Below are 25,977 nucleotides of genomic sequence, written 5' to 3' on the forward strand. Positions count from 1 at the left end.
GCATTGCCGAGCTCGTCAGCACCGCAGGGGGCTCCCCTACACCGTCCCTTTCGCTGCCTCATCCACCGCCAGCAACGGGCGACATAGCTCACACAGCACCTCCACCACCCCTGCACCAAGACAACGCCCTGGTGCCAAGGCGCGCGGCTCCGCGGCACGATCCGCCGCGCCAAGCGCCTGCGCGTGAAGAAAGAAGATGTCAAGAAGTTCCTTGACCACAAGAGAACGCTCCAACACTCCCCGCACAATCGCGTCAGGATCGTTTGCCGCGACAGGGCCATGCGCCGCTTGCCGTGGTGGCACGCGGGCGCCAAGACCAGGCTCCACCTCCACGGCGGACCCCGGTGACCATAGCCGGCTACTGCGCCTCCACCCCCGAGCTACGTAGCGTCGCATGGCCAGGCAAGTTCAAGCCAGACCTACCTCCGCGCTATGACGGCACCCCCGACCCCGCTGAGTTCCTGCAGCTCTACAAGCTGAGCATCGATGCGGCCAACGGCGACGAGAAAGTCATGGTGAACTGGTTCCCTATGGCTCTCAAGGATGGCGCACTCTTGTGGCGCCTGAACCTGCCTCCAGGCTCCATCTCTTCCTGGAATGAGATGCGCGACCGCTTCGTCGCCAACTTCCAGGGCACTCGCGACCCCCCCCCCCGCCGCGGGTGACCTGCATCGCATCAAGCAACAACCAGGGGAGACCCTCCAGAACTACATCCAGCGCTTCAACAACGTTCATCTCAAGATCCCAAAGGTGACAGACGAGGCCATCATCTTTGCATTCTCCGATGGCGTCCGTGACATCAAGATGAAGGAGGAGCTCGCCATCCACGAGGAGTTGTGCACATCCCTGGAGTTGTTCAACCTGGCGACCAAGTGTGCAAGGGCTGAGGAAGGGCGCCTTTCCCTCCTCGAGCTCCCAGCTGCCGACCCGGAGGAGAAGAAACCCAAGGCCAAGGACATGAAGCGCAAGGGAGTCACCATGCTCGCGGCGGAGCCGGACACGAAGTGCGGCAGGTACCAGCCTGAGTCATCCAAGGGAAGCCGACCGTTCTGTGCCTTCCACAATGTGCACAGCCACAACACCAACGATTGTCAAGAGCTCAGGGCCATTCGCGACGGACGCTTCGGTCAATGCCCCGAGCGCAACGACCGAGGCTACGGCCTAGGAGGAGGACATGGCGGAGGACGCTGGGACGACCTTGGCCCATGCAAGGAGTGGCGCGACCGACCTCGTGAGGACCGCTGGCAAGATCAGCCTCATGAGGGCGCCTGGAGGGATCAGCCTCGCGAGGATCGCCCTCAAGGCAACCCTGGTCTTCCTCCACTACTGCCACCACCAAGAAGGAACGACGACCACCACCAAGACGAGGGGGTTGGGGGCTTCCAGGAGTCGCGTGCTATCGCTTGCATATTGGGCGGAGCTCAACCCCCAGCCTCATAGCGTATCTTCAAGCAGTTTGCTCACGAGGTGAACGCGGTCCTCCCCAAGCTCGAGGCCACTCGCCCGCTTAGGTGGTCCAAGTGAGCCATCACTTTCACTTCGGTAGACTAGCTCAAGTGCACGGCTACCGCCGGCGCTCTCCCAATGCTTTGTTCACCTGTCATCAGCAACATGCAAGTCACCAAGACCCTCATTGACGGTGGCGCAGGGCTCAACGTCCTGTCCGTCGAGACATTCGGCAACCTTCAAGTGCCATACGATCAGCTTCAGCCTACCAAGCCCTTCTCAAGAGTGACCGACGGCTCCACCACGCCGATAGGTCAGGTCCGCCTCCCAGTCACCTTCGGAGAACGCAACAACTACCGCACTGAGCTCATCGACTTCGACGTCGCCCACATCCGTCTGCCGTACAATGCCATCCTTGGGTATCCAGCCCTGGCTAAGTTCATGGTGGTGACCCACCACGGCTACAACGTCCTCAAGATGCCAGGGAGCGGCAGGATCATCACAGTCCCTTGTGAAGAAAGAGATGCGGTGTGCTCCCTTGCGCGCGCCTTGCAAGCAGTGTCAATCGAAGACCCCGACAACAATGAAGCTCGATACCCTCCTGAGGTCGCCCCCAAGAAAAAGAAGCAGCTACTCCGTGTAGGACCTCGGGAGGGCAGCGCCGCAAGTGGAACCTCATCAGGATCAGCGCCAGCACCTGGGGCGCCTCCCTTTGTCGCATAGGAAGGCACGCCCGGCGCCCTCCTCGGGCAGGGCTCAGGGGCTCTTTTCTGGAGGGCCTCAGACCTTACCAGCGTTACGAGGAAGGCACTCGGGCACCACTTGGAGGCGTGCTTCACGGCACGTCTCCCTCAGGAGGACACTGGGCAATGAGCGCCCGGTGCCCAGGAGTTCATCACCAAGTTGTCTCAGAAGCTTCAGGAAGCAAGAGCAATACGCGGCGACCGCTGCCCACCTGGCATTGCTCCCCACCCTGGCGAGGGTGGTGAGCTGCGCATCTGCATCGACATACCAGGGATCAACCGAGCCGCATCTCAGGAGCGCTTCTAGCCTTCGCATGTTGGGCGCTGCGAAGGTCCACCTAACAGCTACATTCGCATGTCGTTCGGCCTGCCGAGCATGGCTGCTGCCTTCCAGCGCAACCTGCGGAGCGTCATGGTGCGTCAGGAGGCCAGGCACCATGCAGTCCTAGCGGAGATGGCGATAGTCCTCAAGGAACCACCTGGGCCCCAGAGCCTCCCGAGGCTCGGGGCCCCGATGGATCGTGAGGAGCAACCCCTTCGCCGTGTACCTTCAGGTGCCTCAACACCCCTTCATCAACGGAACCAGGTGACACTTTCCAAGTTTGTTTAGCTGGGAGCGCCCCCAGGGCTGCATCATTCCCAGGCCGCGTGGGTCCGTCCCTATGGCATGTATCATTTCTTGTTTATGTCTTTAGCTTACCTCGCTGGGGGAGCCCCTCGGGCTGCATCATCCCCAAGCCGCTCGGGCCTGACCTAGTGGCACGTATCGTTCATGCATTTGCCTGAGCTAGTTTGCCTTCCGTGCTTAATCTATCTATGACTATCACCTGCTTGATTGTCGCCCACCATGGGGGTCACGCGTCGGTCGTCTTTCTTCAGGACCCTTCGCGTGAGAGGGTTAGGCACGGCGTCTATGCTCGGGCCCGTCCCTATGGTGTCGATAAATCCAACGGCTGAGCTCTGTCTGGTGGGCCCTCCCTGTTCACGTCACCTCCTGGTGCCATTGGTGCTTGGCTTTCTCATGCGGTAACCTCAGGAGATTCGTTCGGCGCAGGTTGTCTGACCATCTCGCAGGACCAACACAGCGAACAAGAATCAAGATCAGGTGCAACCCGCCTTGAGGTAGGGCCTCGTGAGTCTCGCGTTGGCTCACGAGTGCCCAGACACACCTCGTCTAGCCCTGTCGTGCAAGCCACGTGTCTGGGTAGGGCTGTACACACCCCGGGGGCTCCCCGCAGTAGGGAATCCCCTCCCACATACCAGTGGAAGCACCATGCTCCGCGCTGGCAGTCGACACTGCCGAGGAGCGGCTGTTGGGGAACGTAGTAATTTCAAAAAAAATCCTAGGCACACGCAAGATCATGGTGATGCATAGCAACGATACGGGAGAGTGTTGTCCACGTACCCTCGTAGACCGAAAGTGGGAGCGTTAGCACAACGCGGTTGATGTAGTCGTACGTCTTCACGATCCGACCGATCCAAGTACCGAACGCACGGCACCTCCGAGTTCAGCACACGTTCAGCTCGATGACGTCCTGCGAACTCCGATCCAGCAGAGCTTCACGGGAGAGTTCCGTCAGCACGACGGCGTGGTGACGGTGATGATGTTGCTACCGACACAGGGCTTCGCCTAAGCACCGCTACGATATGACCGAGGTGGAATATGGTGGAGGGGGGTACCGCACATGGCTGGGAGAGCTCAACTGATCAACTTGTGTGTCTAGAGGTGCCCCCCTGCCCCTGTATGTCGGATTTCGGGTTCCGGCAAACCCTTGAGGTTCGAACACTGGGGTGCGCGCGGAGATCTCTCCCCTACCGATCTACGTCTGATCCTCTCATGCAAACTAAGATGAAAATGATGAACAACACAAGAGACACGAGGTTTATACTGGTTCGGGCCACCGTTGTGGTGTAATACCCTACTCCAGTGTGTGGTGTGGTGGATTGCCTCTAAGACTGATGATGGACAGTACAAGGGAACAACAGCCTCGCGAGGGGTGTTCTTGAGCTGGTGTGGTGTGTTCTACTTAGTCTCTACTGGGTTTTCTCCTCCTGCTCCCTCTCCCTTTGTGGGGGCTAGCTCTATTTATAGAGGCCCTGGGCCTCTCCCCGAATAATTGAGTGGGAAGGGCGCCAACAATTGGCCATTTTGAAGGGGAACATCTAGTACAAGTTATCCTGACCAAAGGTGGTCTTCGGCTGCCAAAAGCACTGGTGATGACGCCATCTTGGGCTCCACGGTGACCTCCGTCCGGCCGTCTGGCTGGTCTTGGTCTCGTTGCACCGGAATGGTAACCTTTGCCTGATACCTTGGCCTGTGCTTGCCCCCTTTGCACCAAAGGGGAAACAAGGACCCTGCGCAGGCCGGCGCCCGCCTGGCCTTGATCGTCATGGCTTGCGTCATGGGATCCTCGTGAGGTACTATGACGCCCATATATTTAAGCTACAGTAACCCTCTACTAATGATGCCATGTCACCAAGATTAGTAATGTTAATCTCGCGTTGATTCAAACCGATTCAAAATTCAATTTTAAAACAAAGTGAAATAATTAAAAATTTCGAAAGTCAAAACTAAAAAGTTCTAGCTGTAGCAAATAATTCGTATGTAATTGTGGTGAATAAACCACATTCCTATAAAATATTTAAGTGCTCTAAAATAAATAAAATAGCAACATAAACAAGTAATTAAATGCCTTTTTGTGATTAATAAAATTTAAAACTATTTTATTTTGGAGTTCAACTTTTGTGGCAGTGGAATACATTGGAATACTAATCTAGGTACAAATTTTGTATTTTATAAAACAAAAATAAACTGGTAACTAATAGAAAACAGGAAACAGAAAACAACCCCTCCCCCCACTGGCCCAACCGGCCCAGCTAGGAGACCTTGCCCAGCCCAACCGGGTCACCTCCCTCCTCGCTACAGGAGCGAAGACAGGGCATGGCGCCCATCGACCGGCACCACTACCGACAACGCCCATGCGCCACCCATCTGACGGTCCACGGAGGGGATAAGGCCGCACCAAGCCCCCTCTCCCTGAGGAACCCTAGCGCGCCCCAATCCCCGCCCCCACGCTCTCTCTCCCTCCCGAGCTCGTCCGCCTGTTGTCGTCACCGTGTCGTCGCCGTTGTCGTGGCCTCGACCACTCCCCTGCCAAGCCTTTGTATCCAGAAGACGCAGGCCATCGTCCTCAACCCCAAAGTGGACTGCCTCGACCCGGATCGACAAGACGGCGACGCATTCATCGATCCCCTCCGTCGACAACCGCTTATGTTCGTCTTCGATTCGCCCATCTTCGAGCAGCTCTGGCATCCCCGAGTCCTCCTTGAGCTCCGATGTGAGCTCCACTTCCTCCCCTGCATCTTCTTAAGCTCGTCCGAGCTCCCGCGTACGCGTACGCGTACGCGCACGTGCATACTAGCTGATGTTGCTCGTGCCGCCGCCTACTGTCGATATGCCCTGCTTGCTACCACCGCTCCCGCTACCGCGCTCGCTTGCCGCCTCGTCGCTGACTGCTGCTGCGTGCCTGCCGCCTGACGTCGCCCGCTACCGCCCCGCGCCCCTGCTGTCCACCCCGCGGCCCCGCGCGTTGCCTCGTTGCTACGCTATCGCTGCAGTCGGCCGCACCGGCGCACACCTGCACTCGCCTGCTGCTCGCCCCCAGCGCCCTTGCCCCTGCTCGCCGACCGCGCCGGCCTGCGCCGCGTGCAGCCGCTGCTGCTTGGCCACGGCCACTGCTACTTGCCGCTACTACTTTCCCCTGCGGCTGCTCACACATCTTGGCCACGCCATGGCCATGTGCGTGTGTGTTCTTGTGCGTGATGTACAGCCACACAATGGATGGGCCATCCCAGATTAGATTAGGGGCCTATTTGTTGATTAGCTCTAAGCCTAGCACAAAACACCCTCTGTTAGTCCCCACCACTAAATAAACCCTAGTTAAAATTATGTGCAAATGATACGTGGGACCCATGCACTATTTTAATGGATAAGGTTTAACTAGCTAAGTCAATGACAACCGGGTCCCAACAGACACTATTGATCGGTCAAAACTTGACTGTTGACTTTGACCGGGGCCCCACTTGTCTGCCTTTGGAGGGTACTGACCTGTGTGTACTTAGCATATTAGCCATTTAGTATTTCGTATTAAAAATAAACATAGAAAATTCAGAAAATGATTAAAACGTTGAAATTTAATATAAAATAATCGGTAACTCGGATGGAAAAACTTTATACATGAAAGATGCTCAGAACGACGAGACGAATCCAAATACGCAGCCCGTTCGTCCGCCACACATCCCTAGTATAGCAAACAAGCAACTTTTCCCCTCCGGTTCATCTGTCCGAAAACGCGAAACACCGGGAATACTTCCCGGATGTTTCCCTCCTTCACCGGTATCACCTATCCTTGCGTTACGTCACCCCTAGCACAACGTATTGCCGCATCTTGCTTTGTGTTACATTTGATTGCTCTGTTATTTATTGTGTTCCCCCTCCGTTACTTATTTCCCGTAGACTCTGAGACTGCTAATGATGTCCGTGTGTTCGACTACATTGAAGACGACCCCTCTCTCTTGTCAGAGCAACCAGGCAAGCCCCCCCCCCCCTTGATCACCAGATATCGCCTACTCTCCTCTATACTGCTTGCATTAGAGTAGTGTAGCATGTTACTGCTTTCCGTTAATCCTATTCTGATGCATAGCCCATCATTGTTGCTCCAGTTGTTGATACCTTACCTGCAATCCTAAATGCTTAGTATAGGATGCTAGTTTATCATCAGTGGCCCTACATTCTTGTCTGTCTGCCATGCTATACTATCGGGCCGTGAACACTCGGGAGGTGATCACGGGTATATACTATATAATTTATACATGATGCATGTGATAACAAAAGATGGGGCCGCTCGAGGAGTACCCGTGGTTGATTCATGAATTAGGGGCTGGAAGGACATACTTTCCCGACAGCCCTCTGTGAGGATCTTTGTGGCGAAGCGACAGGGTAGGTTGAGACCACCTAGGAGAGAGGTGGGCCTGGCCCTGGTCGGCGTTCGTGGTTATTTCAAGATAACACGTTTAACGAGATCTTGGTATTTGATCTGTGTCTGGCCACTGGCCTATACGCACTAACCATCTACGCGGGGACAGTTATGGGCACTCGACGTCGTGGTATCAGCCGAGGCCTTCGTGACGTCAGCGACTGAGCGGCGCACGCCAGATTGGACAATAAGCCTGCTCTTGTATTAAGGGGGCTAGTTCTGCTTCTGGCCGCGTTCGCAACATGCAGGTGTGCAAAGGGCGATGGGCCCAGACCCCTGCGCAATAGGATTTAGACCGGCGTGCTGACCTCTCTATTGTGCCTAGGTAGGGCTGCGACGTGTTGATCTCCCGAGGCCGGGCATGACCCAGGAAAGTGTGTCCGGCCAAATGGGATCGAGCGTGTTGGGTTATGTGGTGCACCCCTGCAGGGAAGTTAATCTATTCGAATAGCCGTGATCTTCAGTAACAGGACGACTTGGAGTTGTACCTTGACCTTATGACAACTAGAACCAGATACTTAATAAAACACACCCTTCCAAGTGCTAGATACAACCGGTGATCACTCTCTCTCAGGGCGACGAGGGGAGGATCATTCGTTAGGATTGTGCTACACGATGCTACTTGGTGAACTTACCATCTACTCTCTCTTCTCCTGCTGCAAGATGGAGGTTACTAGAAGCGTAGTCTTCGATAGGACTAGCTATCCCCCTCTTATTCCGGCATTCTGCAGTTCAGTCCACATATGATACCCTTATTCCATTTGATACCAATGCATACATATGTAGTGTAGCTCCTTGCTTGCGAGTACTTTGGATGAGTACTCACGGTTGCTTTGCTCCCTCTTTCCCCCCTTTCTATACTCGATTGTTGCAACTAGACATTGGGGCCCAGGACCCAGACGCCACCGTCGACGATGACTCCTACTACACCGGAGGTTCCCACTACTACGTGCAGCCCGCTGACGACGACCAGGAGTAGTTAGGAGGATCCCAGGCAGGAGGCATGCACCTCTTTCGATCTGTATCCCAGTTTGTGCTATCCTTCTTAAGGCAAACTTGTTTAACTTATGTCTGTACTCAGATATTTGTGCTTCCGCTGACTCGTCTATGATCGAGCTCTTGTATTCGAGCCCTCGAGGACCCTAGCTTGTAATATGATGCTTGTATGACCTATTTCATTTGTAGAGTTGTGTTGTGGTATCTTCCCGTGAGTCCCTGATCGTGATCGTACACGTTTGCGTTTATGATTAGTGTACGGTCAAATCGGGGGTGTCACAAATTGGTATCAGAGCCGACTGCCTGTAGGAATCCCCCTTCCACGCTCCTTGGCCGAAGTCGAGTCTAGTCATTGAAAAACTTTTACTAACATGGCTGTGTGGCTTACGGGCCCATGTCGCCATTGGGTGGTATTAGGATCTTTTACTCCTTGTCTATACTATGGGACTCTGATCTCTCTTCTATTCGGGCTAAATGAATATTGCTAAATCTAACATTAGGATCTCGTTATCACTTTCACCCAGAGAGCCCCTTATTACTGATGATCGTCTGTTGCACGTGAAGACCCTGAAGATACTCTCCGCTGTTAACCCGGGAACTTGTGTTCATCGCGTTTGCAATTCCCCTTCCACCGTCAACCCTTATGAATAACTACTTGCAGTTGTTATTCCTACATTCATCCCCAGTTGGTCTTGTTATTACAAGATACCCCAAAATACTCGTCGTTGTTTCGATAATCCTTTAAGCTTACTGCCTTGTTGTTCTTTGTCACCTGAATACCCCTATGGATAATTCTCGCACTTATCGATTATCAGCTCATGCCCCAGTTGTTCATGTGTTTCACAATGGTCTTCGAAATACTATTCGATCCTCCAAAAATCCTTAGTAGCTTATTGCTCTGCAATACTTGTCTGCTTGCATTATGGATGCTTTCCATATGTCTGGCAATATTCGTCAGTATCCTTAGACACCGTCATTTTGATCCTATTGATTCAACATGAGTGCGAATGCACGCAATCATCAGTTGATCCTTTCAAATTATCTTTCTAGCTCAGACGTCATTTTTGAACATGAGCTGGTTCTCGCCAATCATATTGTCGTCAAATTGTGCCCCTAAGACTATTCAACCTATCCATCCTTGATCAGAGCATCTAATTCTGATCCTTCGATTTGGATTCATAATTCCTTTGCATTTATGCTTCGAATTATTCAGATGATTCTATAACCTGATGCATTTGCATTCTTTCCTTTTCTTGTTGGGCACCGATACTCACATCAGATCCTTTGTGGACTGTCAAGTCCTTTGTTGGATTATTATCCGACAGCGTCCTTCATATTCAAGAAGCATGTGAGCATTTCCTCGGATACATAATGCCTTTGGTAAATTGTATCCTCTGCTTTATCAAGCATGCTCTACTATCGAGCTTGTGTTATTATTCTTGAAATTTGTGGTATATACTCCTAAGATGCCCCGATGGGTTGAACCTATGCCTTCCCCAAACGGTATGAACCCGAAAGTTTTCGCGAGTCATACTCTTCTGTTGTTTCGCCAGATATAATTTCTACACTACAGCCTCATCAAAAGCTAGAAGTAAAATGAAAGGTTATGCATTGAAGAAGTGGGAGTCGACCTTGAGCCTTTGCGTTCATGCCCATGGACCCGTTGTGGAACTTTTCATCGAAGCTTCTTGTAAATGATAATAATCCCCTTGTTATAAGTTCGTCCTGTATGTATGTTTGGTCCCTTGCCATCATGGTTCCGACCATATTTTCTCCTTAATACCATTTCTCGGACAAGTTGAAGTACTTGTCCTGTGCAGATCATTGCACATGTCCAACCTTTACTTTGATCTACTGTTGAGTATTGCACTATGATATCTTGATAATGTCATGGAACTGCATAACTTCTTATGGGTTCTTCATTAACTGTTATATCTCACCGATTCCAATTTTTCTGGGATCTGGGTTGTCGTCAACCGAGAACACCGATATGTGAACCGATTCTGCATTCCGGTTTGATAACCCTATTAATTTCGTTGCTTATGATTTTAATAATGCTTCAAGCCATTCCTAGCCTGATCGGCTATACCATTATTGGGCTAATTTTTAACTGTGCTACCTGGTCCTTCATGGAGAAAAAATTTCGACAGTGAGCTAATCTTACGTCGATCTTCATTGTCATATCATTTCTCCTTGAATAGCAAACTTGATTTTGAGTTTTTTTCATACCCATGGTTCTGATAACTTTCGCTTCACCCTTCCTTTTGCTTGATGTCATCGATGATCGATTATATCCTCATGAAACCCCTCGACAAGTGTGTCGTGATCACCATCAACATTTTGACCCCTTCCAGGATATCAATTGAATTCATGATGATAAGTGCCATCCTCGTCCCATGGTAATTTGAGTTACCATCGACAACATCTTTACCTTCCTTTCATCACTAACTTGTTCATGTTATGGATGCAACTTGCTATCCATCTCGTATTATATTCTACCTTGAAGTATTACTGCCTTTTTGTCAAGGATGTTGTGATAATTTCACCACCTCTTGAGAATTCTTGTATCAGTGATACTTCACCATCACCATTCTTTTCTTGGTCCCCGTGTTGTTCCTAACAGGAATACCGACAGATGGACTAGTAATTTTAAAAACTTTTAGCAGCCTTATTACTTTGAAGTTAATGGTCAACATTTCATTCTTATACCATTGGTTATCGAATCGCCATTCTGACATTGTTTATGCTACCTAAGTCCGTATTTCGGGTGCACCATCAACCAATGTTTAATCGTGTATGTTTTCCTCGAGCATACATCATTATATCATTTGATCTGACAAAAAGCTATCTCCTTGTTCACATAATTGTGGAAATCCATTTTTTTGAAAATCTCACTGAGTTGTCGCTGAGTTCATCAGCCACCTCTTCATCCTCTCCTTGATCTTAATGATGAACTCTTGTTTCAGAACTCGCTTCCATAGTACATCCCCCGAGAATCTTACAATGTCGTCTCGTCAATTGTGTTGCACCTTTTCTTCTCAGGCATCCTGAGTCTGAGGCATCCTGGCACCAATCAGATCTGAATCTCGGTCAGATATGATGATTGGGACATATTTCCAATAGTTATAACAACGGGTCTTTATATGACCCGGTAAGATGATGTCATGCCTAGCACACCTGGCCGGAGGCCCTATTGTTATAGTTTCCTTTTCAACAAGGCTATCCATTCTTCCGTGAGGAAATTGGAAGACTTATTCTATGATTTGTTCCTGATGGATCCTTTGTGTATCCAAAGTCTGATCTCTACCCAGTGACCATGCCAATGCTATCTCGAAGCCTGTCTGTGGTACTCCGATTTTCGATAAGAACATTTGAAGCACAATACTAAATTTTATCCATCAATTATCCAAACACCGTTGTATGGGTAATGTCAAGAAGTTTCTCTCCCCTTACCTATAGAGTTTTCTACGTTGTATCCTGTCATAGATATCATGCTCTGCTTGTCCTTGGGAAGGATATACCACTAAATGTGTTTAAACACATTTTTTTCCTTTCCATTGTTCTGTTTGATCTGATAATCATATTTTCCTTTCCATTATTTTATTTAATATTTCTTGTGATCTATATGATCTAAGAAGTAATAATTCATTGCTTATGTAAACACCTTGGTGTACTGCTCTGTCATAAGACCCTGTTACTATTGTTTATGACATTCCGGTAGCCACCGATGGACGAGAACCTTGCCTATTGGTCCGCCTCGTTCAACGAGCAGGAAAATGGTTCTCTTCATCCTCGCCCTTGGTACCAACGTTGTTGCCAACATAACTGGCAGGCTACCCTATGACATGCCTTGCTTACATGATCGTGCATGTCACACCCTCGATGCGACTATAGCTCCCACGTGTCGAGGCACGACTTAGAGACATAATCGCATTGAAGGCATATGTCGCAAGTTAGGCAATCTTCACAACATCCCATGTAATATAATGATAAAAGGGGAGATAACATAGCTTTCTTACACTCGCCACGTCAATCAAGTACATAAATAACGTTACATCATCCATACACTCAAGGCCCGACTACGGCGCCAAAACAAAAGAGAACCCAACATGCGACAACGATCCCAATCACCCCCAACTGGGCACCACTACTGATCATCGGGAAAGGAAACATAGTATCATTGAGAGTCTTCGTCGAACTCCCACTTGAGCTCGTACGCGTCTCCTGGAGCGGAATCATCAGGCCCTGCATCTGGTGTAATAGTAATCTGTGAGCCACAGGGACTCAGCAATCTCGCACCCTCGCGATCAAGACTATTTAAGCTTATAGGAAAGGAAAGGCAAATATATGTGGAGCTGCAGCAAGCGACTAGCATATATGGTGGCTAACTTATTCGCAAAGGAGAGCGAGAAGAGGAGGCAAAGCACGAGCGAGATACTAGAGAGCAAACTGCACAAACATTACTCCAACAGCGTGTCCACTTCCCGGACTCCGCCGAGAAGAGGCCATCACGGTAACACACTCAGTTGATTCATTTTAATTAATTAAGGTTCAAGTTATCTACAACCGGACATTAACAAATTCCCATCTGCCCATAACCACGGGCACGGCTTTCGAAAGTTCAATCCCTGCAGGGGAGTCCCAACTTAGCCCATGACAAGCTCTCACGGTCAACGAAGGAATAGACCTCCTCCCAAAACGTTCCGATCAGACTCAGTATCTCGAGAACTCAAGACACTTCGACAGGTTAAAACAAGACCAGCAACACCGCCCGAATGTGCCGACAAATCCCGATAGGAGCTGCACATATCTCTTTCTCAGGGCACACTCAGATTGTCCTAGGTACGGGTAGGCCAGCCCAGAGTTGCCCCTGGTGGCCACCGGTAGCTGACAGGTGGACCAACACTCAGAGGAGCACTGGCCCGGGGGGGTTAAAATAAGATGACCCTTGAGTCTGCAGAACCCAAGGGAAAAGAAAAGGCTAGGTGGCGAATGGTAAAACCAATGTTGGGCATTGCTGGAAAAGCTTTAATCAAGGTGAAATATCAAGGGGTTCCCATTATAACCCAACCGCGTAAGGAACGCAAAAATCCGGGAACATAACACCGATATGACGGAAACTAGGGCGGCAAGAGTGGAACAAAACACTAGGCGAGAGGCTGAGCCTTCCACCCTTCACCAAGTATATAGATGCAATAAGATAACATATCAATATAATGATATCCCAACAAGTAAATAAATGTTCCAACAAGGAACGCCTCCAATCTTCACCTGCAACTAGCAACGCTATAAGAGGGGCTTAGCAAAGCGGTAACATAGCCAATCAATGGTTTGCTACGACCATGGTGGGTTAGAGGTTCAACATGGCAATTGGGAGGCTGACAAGCAAAGGTAGGCATCGTAGCATTGGCATAGCAAAAGAGCGAGCAAACTAGCATAGCAAAGATAGTAGTGATTTCGAGGGTATGATCATCTTGCCTGCACAGTTGTCAGAGTTGACTGGATCCTCACAAGCAAACTCAATGGGCTCCTCGGTAGCGAACTCGTCTCCCGGCTCTACCCAAACAAGACAAACAAGCAACAAGGACACAATCAACCACGTGCAAGGATCAAGCGATATGATGCAATGATGATATGCTATGCGGGATGCGATGCGGGATGCAAAATGCAAGATATGACAGGAAATGCATGAACCTGGCCTCAACTTGGAATTCCAAGGGTGCCACTGGAAAGATGAGATGAAATCGCTTGAAAACGATATAAAGAACACCGGAATCGGAGTTACGGTTTGGAAATGGCAAGCGATTCAGAATTGACACCGGTCTGCGATTTACAGCAAGTAGGCATCTAAATGCAATGAGATGAACATGCTACAGCCACCAAACATGACAAAAAAATACATGGCAGGGATGCACACAAGATGCTTAACAAAAGTCTAGCACTGAGCTACGGCCAAATCATCCATTATGAGGTTCAAACAAGCATGGCAAAAACGCAAATGCAAAACAGATCTCAGACTTAGTGAAATTAACACTTGTCTGAAATTTCAGATCATGAAGCCCTCTTCGGAGCATCAAAACAACATGCTACAGGACCTGAACATGACAAAGAAAGACATGGCATGGAGCTACTCAACAAGATTAACAAAAGTCCCTAAGTGACCTGGGGTCAAAAGGGATCACAAACTATACTAATAAGCACACGAACATAGCTAAAACACAATCAGTTTTCAGACATAGTGAAAACTGAGACATGCTGAAACATAACTCACGAAGGCATGTTTACGAGCTCGATGCACTCACCACGGTGCAAGTCATGGCAAGACAATCATACATCCATTAAGAAGGCACAAAATACAAGGTATACATGTCAATAACAATGGCATAGCATGCGTGGATCAACTACAATAACATCGGCAAAATCGCAAACAAGTTGACGATCTGCCCAGATTCACAACGAAGCAAAAGTAGAGCTCAATTGACTCAAGCTAGGTTGCTCCATAATTTCAAACAAAGACATGGATGAATAGTGCACTACAAGTTTAACAAAACTCCCTTACTGATCATCCTCAAAATAGGCACGGATCACTAGGAAACAACACGAACATATGGCATCATGAACTAAATAATCCCAGACTTTCTGAAAACTACTAAGTCCCTGAAAACAGATTTACCGGGTGCCTCACTTTGCAAGCTTGCACAAGTCACCACACACATCCTAAAAATGCATGGGCTGCACCTCTGTAAAGAAGACAAAATCCTTAACAAAACATATGAAGGACTCACAGGCATATCATGCACACAATAATCAAGGCAAAAATGACAAAAGTCTAAGATGAACTAGCAGATCTGACAATTAACTCATGAAGCCTTCTTCTAACAGCATTTCGGGCATCAAGATGAGCTCAAATAAAATGATGCAATGGAATGAAATAATGTACTCTCCGAGGTGAACATTTTGATATGCTATATTCATGAATCGGAGCTATGGATGCAAAGTTACAGGGCCTCGAATAGGAGCATATGGACTAAAAATCCTAGGACTTGGAGAAAAAAAATGACCTAGGTTTCAGATCTGGATCTCGCACACGCAATCCGAGGCGCGGCACTGCACTGTTCACGGCGGCGCGCACTGTAGCACGGCGGGGGAAGAGGACGGCGGCCGGCGAGGACGAGGCCGCCGGTGGCCGGGGTGGCGGCGCCGGGACCCGCGGCGGCCGGGACCCGCGGCGGCCGGATCTCGCGGCACCGGAGGCACCGGGCGGCGGCAGAGGCGGGGGCCGGCGAGTGGAGGCGAGGGCCGGGCCGCCGGAGTTGGCGCGCGGCGACCGGCGAGTCGGCGGCGAGAAGAGGCGGCGTCGGCGCCGGAGCAGAAGGGCGGCGCGGGCGGCGGAGGATGACCCGGGCGGCAGCGGCGGCTACGGGCCTCGGGGGCCCGACTCGGGCCTCCCGGGCCGCGGCGGCGGCGAGGTGGCGAGTGCCACGTGGCGGCAGCGGACTGGCTGAGGCGGCGGCGGCGGTTTCGTCCGCTAGGAGGCGGACATGTCCGGTGACGGCGGGGGCAATTTTAGGGTTTCGGAGAGGGAGAGAGATCCGAAAACGGAGGGGTCTATTTATAGGCATAAGTGGAGCTAGGAGAGTCCAAATGAGGTGCGGTTTTCGGCCACGCGATCGTGATCGAACGCTCTAGGACATGGAGCAGAGTTTGGTGGGTTTTGGGCCAAATTGGAGGGGTGTTGGGCTGCAACACACACGAGGCCTTTTCGGTCCCTCGGTTAACCGTTGGAGTACCAAACGAAGTCCAAATGGTACGAAACTTGACAGGCGGTCTACCGGTAGTAAACCAAGGCCGCTTGGCAAGTCTCGGTCCAATCCGGAAATTTTTAATCCCCACACACGAAAGAAAGCTAGAAATGACCACCGGAGGAGAACGAAGCGCCGGAATGCAAAACGGACAATGGGGAAAATGCTCGAATGCATGAGATGAACACGTATGCAAATGCAATGCACATGATGACATGATATGAGATGCATGACAACGATAACAACACATGGAGACAAAGACCCGAACCCGAGAAATAAATATAACTTAACGCCAGAAAGGGCAAGAGTTGGAGTACAAATTTGGAAAGTTACATCTGGGGTGTTACAACACTCCACCACTACGAAAGGATCTCGTCCCGAGATCTAGGACTGAAAGAATGCCGGGTACTCAGAACGGAGGTGATCCTCGCGTTCCCAGGTAGCTTCACGGTCGGAATGGTGTGACCATTTGACTGAGAAATTTGATTGACTTGTTGCGAGTCTTGCATTCAGTCTCTTCAAGAATAGCAACTGGGTGCTCACGATAAGAGAGATCTTCTTGGAGCTCAATGTCCTCGAAGTTGACGGTGCGGTCAGGAGTCTTGAAGCACTTTCAAAGCTGAGAGACATGGAACACGTCATGAACATTTGCAAAGTTTGAAGGAAGCTCGAGTTGATAGGCGAGGTCGCCTCTCTTGCTGACAATCTTGAAAGGTCCCACGTATCTAGGGGCAAGCTTCCCTTTGATACCGAAGCGACGAGTACCTTTCATAGGAGAGACACGGAGGTAAACATGATCTCCGATCTCGAAAGCCAAATCACGATGCTTACTATCATAGTAGCTCTTCTGGCGGGATTGGGCTGCTTTGAGGTTATCATGAATGACTTTGCACATTTCTTCTGCTTCTGTGATTAAGTCATTACCCAAAAGCTGACGTTCACCGGTTTCAGACCAGTTGAGAGAGGTACGGCACTTCCTGCCATACAGAATTCAAATGGGGCCTTGCCCGAACTTGCTTGAAAACTATTGTTGTAGGAGAATTCAGCATAAGGAAGACAATCCTCCCATTTCATGCCGAAGGAGATCACACAAGCCCTGAGCATATCTTCAAGAATCTGGTTGACACGCTCGACTTGACCGCTTGTTTGAGGATGGAAAGCTGTGCTGAAGCGGATGTTAGTGCCCATGGCCTTCTGAAAAGAATCCCAAAACTTGGAGGTAAAGATGCTGCCACGGTCTGAAGATATCACTTGAGGAATACCGTGCAGAGAGACAATGCGAGAGGTATAGAGTTCCACCAATTGAGCTGCAGTGATCGACTCTTTGATAGGCAGAAAATGAGCCACTTTGGTGAGTTTGTCGATGACAACAAATATAGCATCATTGCCACGCTTGGACTTTGGAAACCCAGTCACGAAGTCCATCTCAATGTAGTCAAACTTCCATTCTGGAATGGCAAGAGGTTGGAGGAGACCAGCTGGCCTTTGGTGTTCTGCCTTCACTCTTCTGCAGACATCACATTCATTCACGAATTGAGCGATCTCGCGCTTCATTCGAGTCCACCAATAAGCTTGCTTAAGGTCCTGATACATCTTCGTGCTCCCAGGGTGGATGGAGAGGAGAGAATTGTGAGCCTCATTCATGATCACTTTACGGAGGTCACCTTTGGGCACAACAATACGATCCTCGAAGAAAAGAGTGTCCTTGTCATCAAGGCGGTAGCACTTGTACTTGGACTGACTCTTGGCAATCCCAATCTTCACCTTTTTCACCATAGCATCAAGAAGCTGGGCTTGGCGAATCTGGTCTTCTAAGGTAGGAGAGACTTGAAGGTTGGCGAGGAAACCTTGAGGAACAACTTGCAAATTAAGTTTGCGGAAAGCTTCACAAAGCTCGGGTTGATAAGGCTTGAGAATCAGACTATTGCAGTAAGCCTTCCTGCTCAAAGCGTCGGCAATCACATTGGCCTTGCCTGGAGTATACTCGATACTCGAATTATACTCTTGAATCATTTCGACCCATCGAGTTTGCCTGAGGTTGAGATTAGGCTGAGTGAAGATGTACTTGAGACTCTTGTGATCAGTGAAAATGTCCATTTTTCTTCCCAATAGAAGATGTCTCCAAGTCAAAAGAGCATGCACAACTGCCGCCAACTCGAGATCATGAGTGGGGTAGTTCTTCTCATTAGGCTTCAACTGGCGAGATGTATAAGCAACAACTTTCTTCTCTTGCATCAAAACTGTGCCAAGACCTTGGAGAGAGGCATCAAAAAAGACCTCGTACGTCTTGGATTCATCAGGCGGACTCAGAACTGGAGCAGTGATCAACTTCTCTTTCAAAGTGTTGAAAGCAATGTCACACTCCGGAGACCAAACGTACTTGACGTGCTTCTGAAGAAGATTAGAGAGAGGCTTCGCGATCTTGGAAAAGTTTTCAACGAATCTCCTGCAATAGCTTGCGAGACCGAGAAAACTGCGGAGTTGCTTCACATTCTGAGGAGGTTCCCAATTCACAATTGTAGACACCTTCTCAGGATTCACGGCAATGCCCTTGGCAGAGATGATATGACCAAGATAAAGAACCTCATTGAGCCAAAATTCGCACTTGGAGAACTTAGCGTAGAACTGATGTTCTCTAAGCTTATCAAGAACCAAACGCAAGTGCTTGGCATGATCTTCCTTGTTCTTGGAGAAAACCAGAATGTCGTCGAGATAGACCAAAACAAAGTCATTGGTGTAGGCGTTGAAGATGAAGTTCATCATGCGAGATAACGTCGGAGGAGCGTTGGCGAGGCCAAAAGACATGACAGTGTATTCATATGAACCAAAGCTTGTTCTGAATGCTGTCTTGGGAATATCTTCTTCATGAATACGAATCTGGTGATAACCCATACGGAGATCAAGCTTGGAGAATACTTGGGCACCTTTGAGTTGTTCGAACAGCTCGTTGATGTTGGGAAGTGGGTATTTGTTCTTGATGGTCTTCTTGTTCACTGGACGGTAATCAGCACAAAGTCGGTCCGTTCCATCCTTCTTCTTCACAAAAAGAACACCACAACCCCACGGAGAAGAACTAGGCCGGATGAGACCCATTCTTTCTTGCTCATCGAGTTGCTTCTTCAGCTCCTTCAACTCTTCAGGTCCGAGCTTGTAAGGACGCTTGCATACAGGTTCCGTGCCAGGCTCAAGATCAATAACGAATTCAACTAGCTGGTGCGGAGGCATTCCTGGGAGCTCTTCTGGAAAGACGTCTTGATATTCGCAAACGACTGGAATTTGAGAGATGGCATCCAATTCACCCTTCTCGTTGAGAGAAAACAGACGAATGGTATTATCCCGAGCGGCAAAGACAATTACATCCTCAGACGAATGAGTCAATTGAATCTGCCTGGCTGCACAATCAAGCTGAGCCTTGTGCTTAGAAAGCCAATCCATTCCGAGAATAAGATCAATATCCGAGTCACCGAGAACCGTAGGAGAAGCCAAGAACTTGTAGTCACCCAAAGTGATAGAAACATCCGGAACGATGGAGTTAGCCTGCATGCGCTTACCGGGAGAAACCACTGCTAAAGGACTAGGTAAAACTTGCGAAACCAATTCATGCCTATTTGTAAACGGTCTCGAGATGAAGCAATGCGATGCACCAGTGTCAAAAAGAACTTTAGCTGGAATATCATTAACAGGAAGGTTACCCATGATCACATCTGACGAGTCCTCTGCCTGAGCTGCATTCATCAAATTGACCTTGGCATGCTTGGGGTTATGCTTGACCACAGCTGTACTTGCCGATCTGACAGGAGGAGGAGGAGGAAGACGCCTCTGGTTGAGACACTTGTTGGCATAGTGACCCTTCTGTTGGCACTTGTTGCACGTGACCTCTGAAAGCGGACGGTGATACGGAGCACTCGATCTTGGATCTTGAGACGAAGTCTTGTTCTGAAAGCCAGGGTTGGGTGGGTGGGAAGAACCACTGCCACCTTAACTCTTCTGCTGATACGGCTGACGGAACGGAGGAGGAGGAAGCCAAAACTTCTGCTGCTTGGCCACTTGAGTAGAGGAAGAAGGAGTAGCATCTCTGACTCGCTTCTTGGAAGCATCACACCTCAACTGAGAAGCCTCTTGCTTCAGTGCCATGTTGTAGAACTCATCGTATATCAAGGGCTCGAAGAGGACAAGAGCGAGCTGAATATCATCTCTGAGACAACCCCTGAACTGGTATATCATGATCTTCTCATCAGGGACGTCCTGCTTGGCAAAGCGGGCGAGCTTCTGGAACAACTTGTTGTAGTCATAGACAGACAAAGAGCCTTGCTTCGGATTGCGGAATTCCTCACGCTTGCTTTCAACCACGCTCTGCGGAATATGATGAGCTCGGAAATCTCGACGAAAATCATCCCAAGTGATAACAAGTCCACCTCTGGAGTCCTTGTACTGTTGGAACCATTCTGCAGCTTGATCTTTGAGTTGGAAGGAAGCGAACTTGACAAAGTCCTCAGGTCTGACGTTACTGCACTCGAAATGCTTACACAGATACACAAGCCAATCGTTAGCATCGGTTGCCTCAACACAATTGCTGAAAGTCTTTGGCCCGTTAGCAAGGAACTGGTTGAGTGTAGCAAAGTGACTCTGATTGCTGCCTTGATTCCCTTGACTGCCTTGATTGCGCTCTTGAAGAATTTGCATGATCAATTGTGTGTTTGCATTGGTTGCGGCCATCACAGCTTGCCATGCCTCTGGAGGAGGTGGAGGTGGTGGCGGATCAGGATTCGGAGTCGTGCGCGTTGGAGGAGCCACCCTGAAGAGGGTGACCACCATTAGCACATTGATAGATAAGTATTGAAGCTGAATCCAACGGAACGCAACATATAGTCCTTCACATCCGAACAAAATGAATGAATGCATTCCTCTTGAAATGGTCACATATCCATAAATTGAGAAGCCACGTAGAATTAAGGTAGAGAAATAAATCAACAAGGTACGGATCAAGAACGAATAATCGGTAAGAAATCCCAATCTCAAACCAATATCCGTGGAAGAAGAACTAGAGCTACTGGAATTCCCACCTATGAAACTCCCGAACTTTTCCGGTTATGCAATCAGGTGTTGGGGATACAGGGGAAGCATAATATCTCACCCAAACTAGCAAATCCTACATCCAGCTGTATCCATCCTTCAACACATAACCAAGAAAACTTCGGAAACCATCTACCTCAACCTTCAAAAAGCATCCGTTATACAAGTTATGGCGATACTCCCGAACTCCCGCCCCAGTACCGGGTGGCGTCGAGGTTGTCTCACCAACGAACTGCATAAAAGAGATTTTCGATGTCGGCGAAAATATCTCAAGTACTCCAGAATTGCAACGATAAAATTATGATGACAACACCTCAGAGCTCAACTCCCTGGGACACTTCCACTAAACCCCTGACAGGAGGCACCAAGACAATGTTCTCATCATAAAACCATCGGAACGATTCCAAGATACTCGCGTGATCCTAAAAAAAATTAGTGAAATTTGAGAAGAGAAGAGTCAAAACTCTACGTCAGGATGCCTTACCAGAGCGATGAGGAGACTGGGAAGTAAAAAGAATTCCTAATCTCTCCGATATATAATTCCTAAAGACTCAAAACATTTTTCTAGACGCAACTCGGCCGCTAAAAACGATCAAGCAATGCGGCTCCTAAGGTCAGGGAAGGCTCTGATTACCAACTTGTCACACCCTCGATGCGACTATAGCTCCCACGTGTCGAGGCACGACTTAGAGACATAATCGCATTGAAGGCATATGTCGCAAGTTAGGCAATCTTCACAACATCCCATGTAATATAATGATAAAAGGGGAGATAACATAGCTTTCTTACACTCGCCACGCCAATCAAGTACATAAATAACATTACATCATCCATACACTCAAGGCCCGACTACGGCGCCAAAATAAAAGAGAACCCAACATGCGACAACGGTCCCAATCACCCCCAACTGGGCACCACTACTGATCATCGGGAAAGGAAACATAGTATCATTGAGAGTCTTCGTCGAACTCCCACTTGAGCTCATACGCGTCTCCTGGAGCGGAATCATCAGGCCCTGCATCTGGTGTAATAGTAATCTGTGAGCCACAGGGACTCAGCAATCTCGCACCCTCGCGATCAAGACTATTTAAGCTTATAGGAAAGGAAAGGCAAATATATGTGGAGCTGCAGCAAGCGACTAGCATATATGGTGGCTAACTTATTTGCAAATGAGAGCGAGAAGAGGAGGCAAAGCGCGAGCGAGAAACTAGAGAGCAACCTGTGCAAACATTACTCCAACACCGTGTCCACTTCCCGGACTCCGCCGAGAAGAGGCCATCACGGTAACACACTCAGTTGATTCATTTTAATTAATTAAGGTTCAAGTTATCTACAACCGGACATTAACAAATTCCCATCTGCCCATAACCACGGGCACGGCTTTCGAAAGTTCAATCCCTGCAGGGGAGTCCCAACTTAGCCCATGACAAGCTCTCACGGTCAACGAAGGAATAGACCTCCTCCCAAGACGTTCCGATCAGACTCAGTATCTCGAGAACTCAAGACACTTCGACAGGTTAAAACAAGACCAGCAACACCGCCCGAATGTGCCGACAAATCCCGATAGGAGCTGCACATATCTCTTTCTCAGGGCACACTCAGATTGTCCTAGGTACGGGTAGGCCAGCCTAGAGTTGCCCCTGGTGGCCACCGGTAGCTGACAGGTGGACCAACACTCAGAGGAGCACTGGCCCGGGGGGGTTAAAATAAGATGACCCTTGAGTCTGCAGAACCCAAGGGAAAAGAAAAGCCTAGGTGGCGAATGGTAAAACCTATGTTGGGCATTGCTGGAAAAGCTTTAATCAAGGCGAAATATCAAGGGGTTCCCATTATAACCCAACCGCGTAAGGAACGCAAAAATCCGGGAACATAACACCGATATGACGGAAACTAGGGCGGCAAGAGTGGAACAAAACACTAGGCGAGAGGCCGAGCCTTTCACCCTTCACCAAGTATATAGATGCAATAAGATAACATAGCAATATAATGATATCCCAACAAGTAAATAAATGTTCCAACAAGGAACGCCTCCAATCTTCACCTGCAACTAGCAACGCTATAAGAGGGGCTTAGCAAAGCGGTAACATAGCCAATCAACGGTTTGCTAGGACCATGGTGGGTTAGAGGTTCAACATGGCAATTGGGAGGCTGACAAGCAAAAGGTAGGCATCGTAGCATTGGCATAGCAAAAGAGAGAGCAAACTAGCATAGCAAAGATAGTAGTGATTTCAAGGGTATGATCATCTTGCCTGCACAGTTGTCAGAGTTGACTGGATCCTCATAAGCAAACTCAACGGGCTCCTCGGTAGCGAATTCGTCTCCCGGCTCTACCCAAACAAGACAAACAAGCAACAAGGACGCAATCAACCACGTGCAAGGATCAAGCGATATGATGCAATGATGATATGCTATGCGGGATGCGATGCGGGATGCAAAATGCAATATATGACAGGAAATGCATGAACCTGGCCTCAACATGGAATTCCAAGGGTGCCACTGGAAAGACGAGACGAAATCGCTTGAAAACGATATAAAGAACGCCGGAATCGGAGTTACGGTTTGGAAATGGCAAGCGATTCAAAATTGACACCGGCCTGCGATTTACAGCAAGTAGGCATCTAAATGCAATGAGATGAACATGCTACAGCCACCAAACATGACAACAAAATACATGGCAGGGATGCACACAAGATTCTTAACAAAAGTCTAGCACTGAGCTACGGCCAAATCATCCATTATGAGGTCCAAACAAGCATGGAAAAAACGCAAATGCAAAACAGATCTCAGACTTGGTGAAATTAACACTTGTCTGAAATTTCAGATCATGAAGCCCTCTTCGGAGCATCAAAACAACATGCTACAGGACCTGAACATGACAAAGAAAGACATGGCATGGAGCTACTCAACAAGATTAACAAAAGTCCCTAAGTGACCTGGGGTCAAAAGGGATCACAAACTATACTAATAAGCACACGAACATAGCTAAAACACAATCAGTTTTCAGACATAGTGAAAACTGAGACATGCTGAAACATAACTCACGAAGGCATGTTTACGAGCTCGATGCACTCACCACGGTGCAAGTCATGGCAAGACAATCATACATCCATTAAGAAGGCACAAAATACAAGGTATACATGTCAATAACAATGGCATAGCATGCGTGGATCAACTACAATAACATCGGCAAAATCGCAAACAAGTTGACGATCTGCCCAGATTCACAACGAAGCAAAAGTAGAGCTCAATTGACTCAAGCTAGGTTGCTCCATAATTTCAAACAAAGACATGGATGAATAGTGCACTACAAGTTTAACAAAACTCCCTTACTGATCATCCTCAAAATAGGCACGGATCACTAGGAAACAACACGAACATATGGCATCATGAACTAAATAATCCCAGACTTTGTGAAAACTACTAAGTCCCTGAAAACAGATTTACCGGGTGCCTCACTTTGCAAGCTTGCACAAGTCACCACACACATCCTAAAAATGCATGGGCTGCACCTCTGTAAAGAAGACAAAATCCTTAACAAAACATATGAAGAACTCACAGGCATATCATGCACACAATAATCAAGGCAAAAATGACAAAAGTCTAAGATGAACTAGCAGATCTGACAATTAACTCACGAAGCCTTCTTCTAACAGCATTTCGGGCATCAAGATGAGCTCAAGTAAAATGATGCAATGGAATGAAATAATGTACTCTCTGAGGTGAACATTTTGATATGCTATATTCATGAATCGGAGCTATTGATGCAAAGTTACAGGGCCTCGAATAGGAGCATATGGACTGAAAATCCTAGGACTTGGAGAAAAAAAATGACCTAGGTTTCAGATATGGATCTCGCGCACGCAATCCGAGGCACGGCACTGCACTGTTCACGGCGGCGCGCACTGTAGCACGGCGGGGGAAGAGGACGGCGGCCGGCGAGGACGAGGCCGCCGGTGGCCGGGGTGGCGGCGCCGGGACGCGCGGCGGCCGGATCTCGCGGCGCCGGAGGCACCGGGCGGCGGCAGAGGCGGGGGCCGGCGAGTGGAGGCGAGGGCCGGGCCGCCGGAGTTGGCGCGCGGTGACCGGCGAGTCGGCGGCGAGAAGAGGCGGCGTCGGCGCCGGAGCAGAAGGGCGGCGCGGGCGGCGGAGGATGACCCGGGCGGCAGCGGCGGCTACGGGCCTCGGGGTCCTGACTCGGGCCTCCCGGGCCGCGGCGGCGGCGAGGTGGCGAGTGCCACGTGGCGGCAGCGGACTGGCTGAGGCGGCGGCGGCGGTTTCGTCCGCTAGGAGGCGGACATGTCCGGTGACGGCGGGGGCAATTTTAGGTTTCGGAGAGGGAGAGAGATCCGAAAACGGAGGGGTCTATTTATAGGCATAAGTGGAGCTAGGAGAGTCCAAATGAGGTGCGGTTTTCGGCCACGCGATCGTGATCGAATGCTCTAGGACATGGAGCAGAGTTTGGTGGGTTTTGGGCCAAATTGGAGGGGTGTTGGGCTGCAACACACACGAGGCCTTTTCGGTCCCTCGGTTAACCGTTGGAGTACCAAACGAAGTCCAAATGGTACGAAACTTGACAGGCGGTCTACCGGTAGTAAACCAAGGCCGCTTAGCAAGTCTCGGTCCAATCCGGAAATGTTTAATCCCCACACACGAAAGAAAGCTAGAAATGACCACCGGAGGAGAACGAAGCGTCGGAATGCAAAACGGACAACGGGGAAAATGCTCGAATGCATGAGATGAACACGTATGCAAATGCAATGCACTGATGACATCATATGAGATGCATGACAACGATAACAACACACGGAGACAAAGACCCGAACCCGAGAAATAAATATAACTTAACGCCGGAAACAGCAAGAGTTGGAGTACAAATTTGGA

General features: G+C 49.3%; 1 pseudogene; it reads left to right on the forward strand.

Annotated features, from left to right (window-relative positions):
- The first annotated feature begins 1,063 nt into the window (after nt 1–1,063).
- LOC147984652 (uncharacterized) lies at nt 1,064–2,169 on the forward strand (annotated as a pseudogene).
- Nucleotides 2,170–25,977: the final 23,808 nt, after the last annotated feature.

This window comes from Triticum urartu, chromosome 2A (genome assembly GCF_056163025.1).
Source record: "Triticum urartu cultivar PI428250 chromosome 2A, HENAU_Tu73, whole genome shotgun sequence".
Lineage (NCBI taxonomy): Eukaryota > Viridiplantae > Streptophyta > Magnoliopsida > Poales > Poaceae > Triticum > Triticum urartu.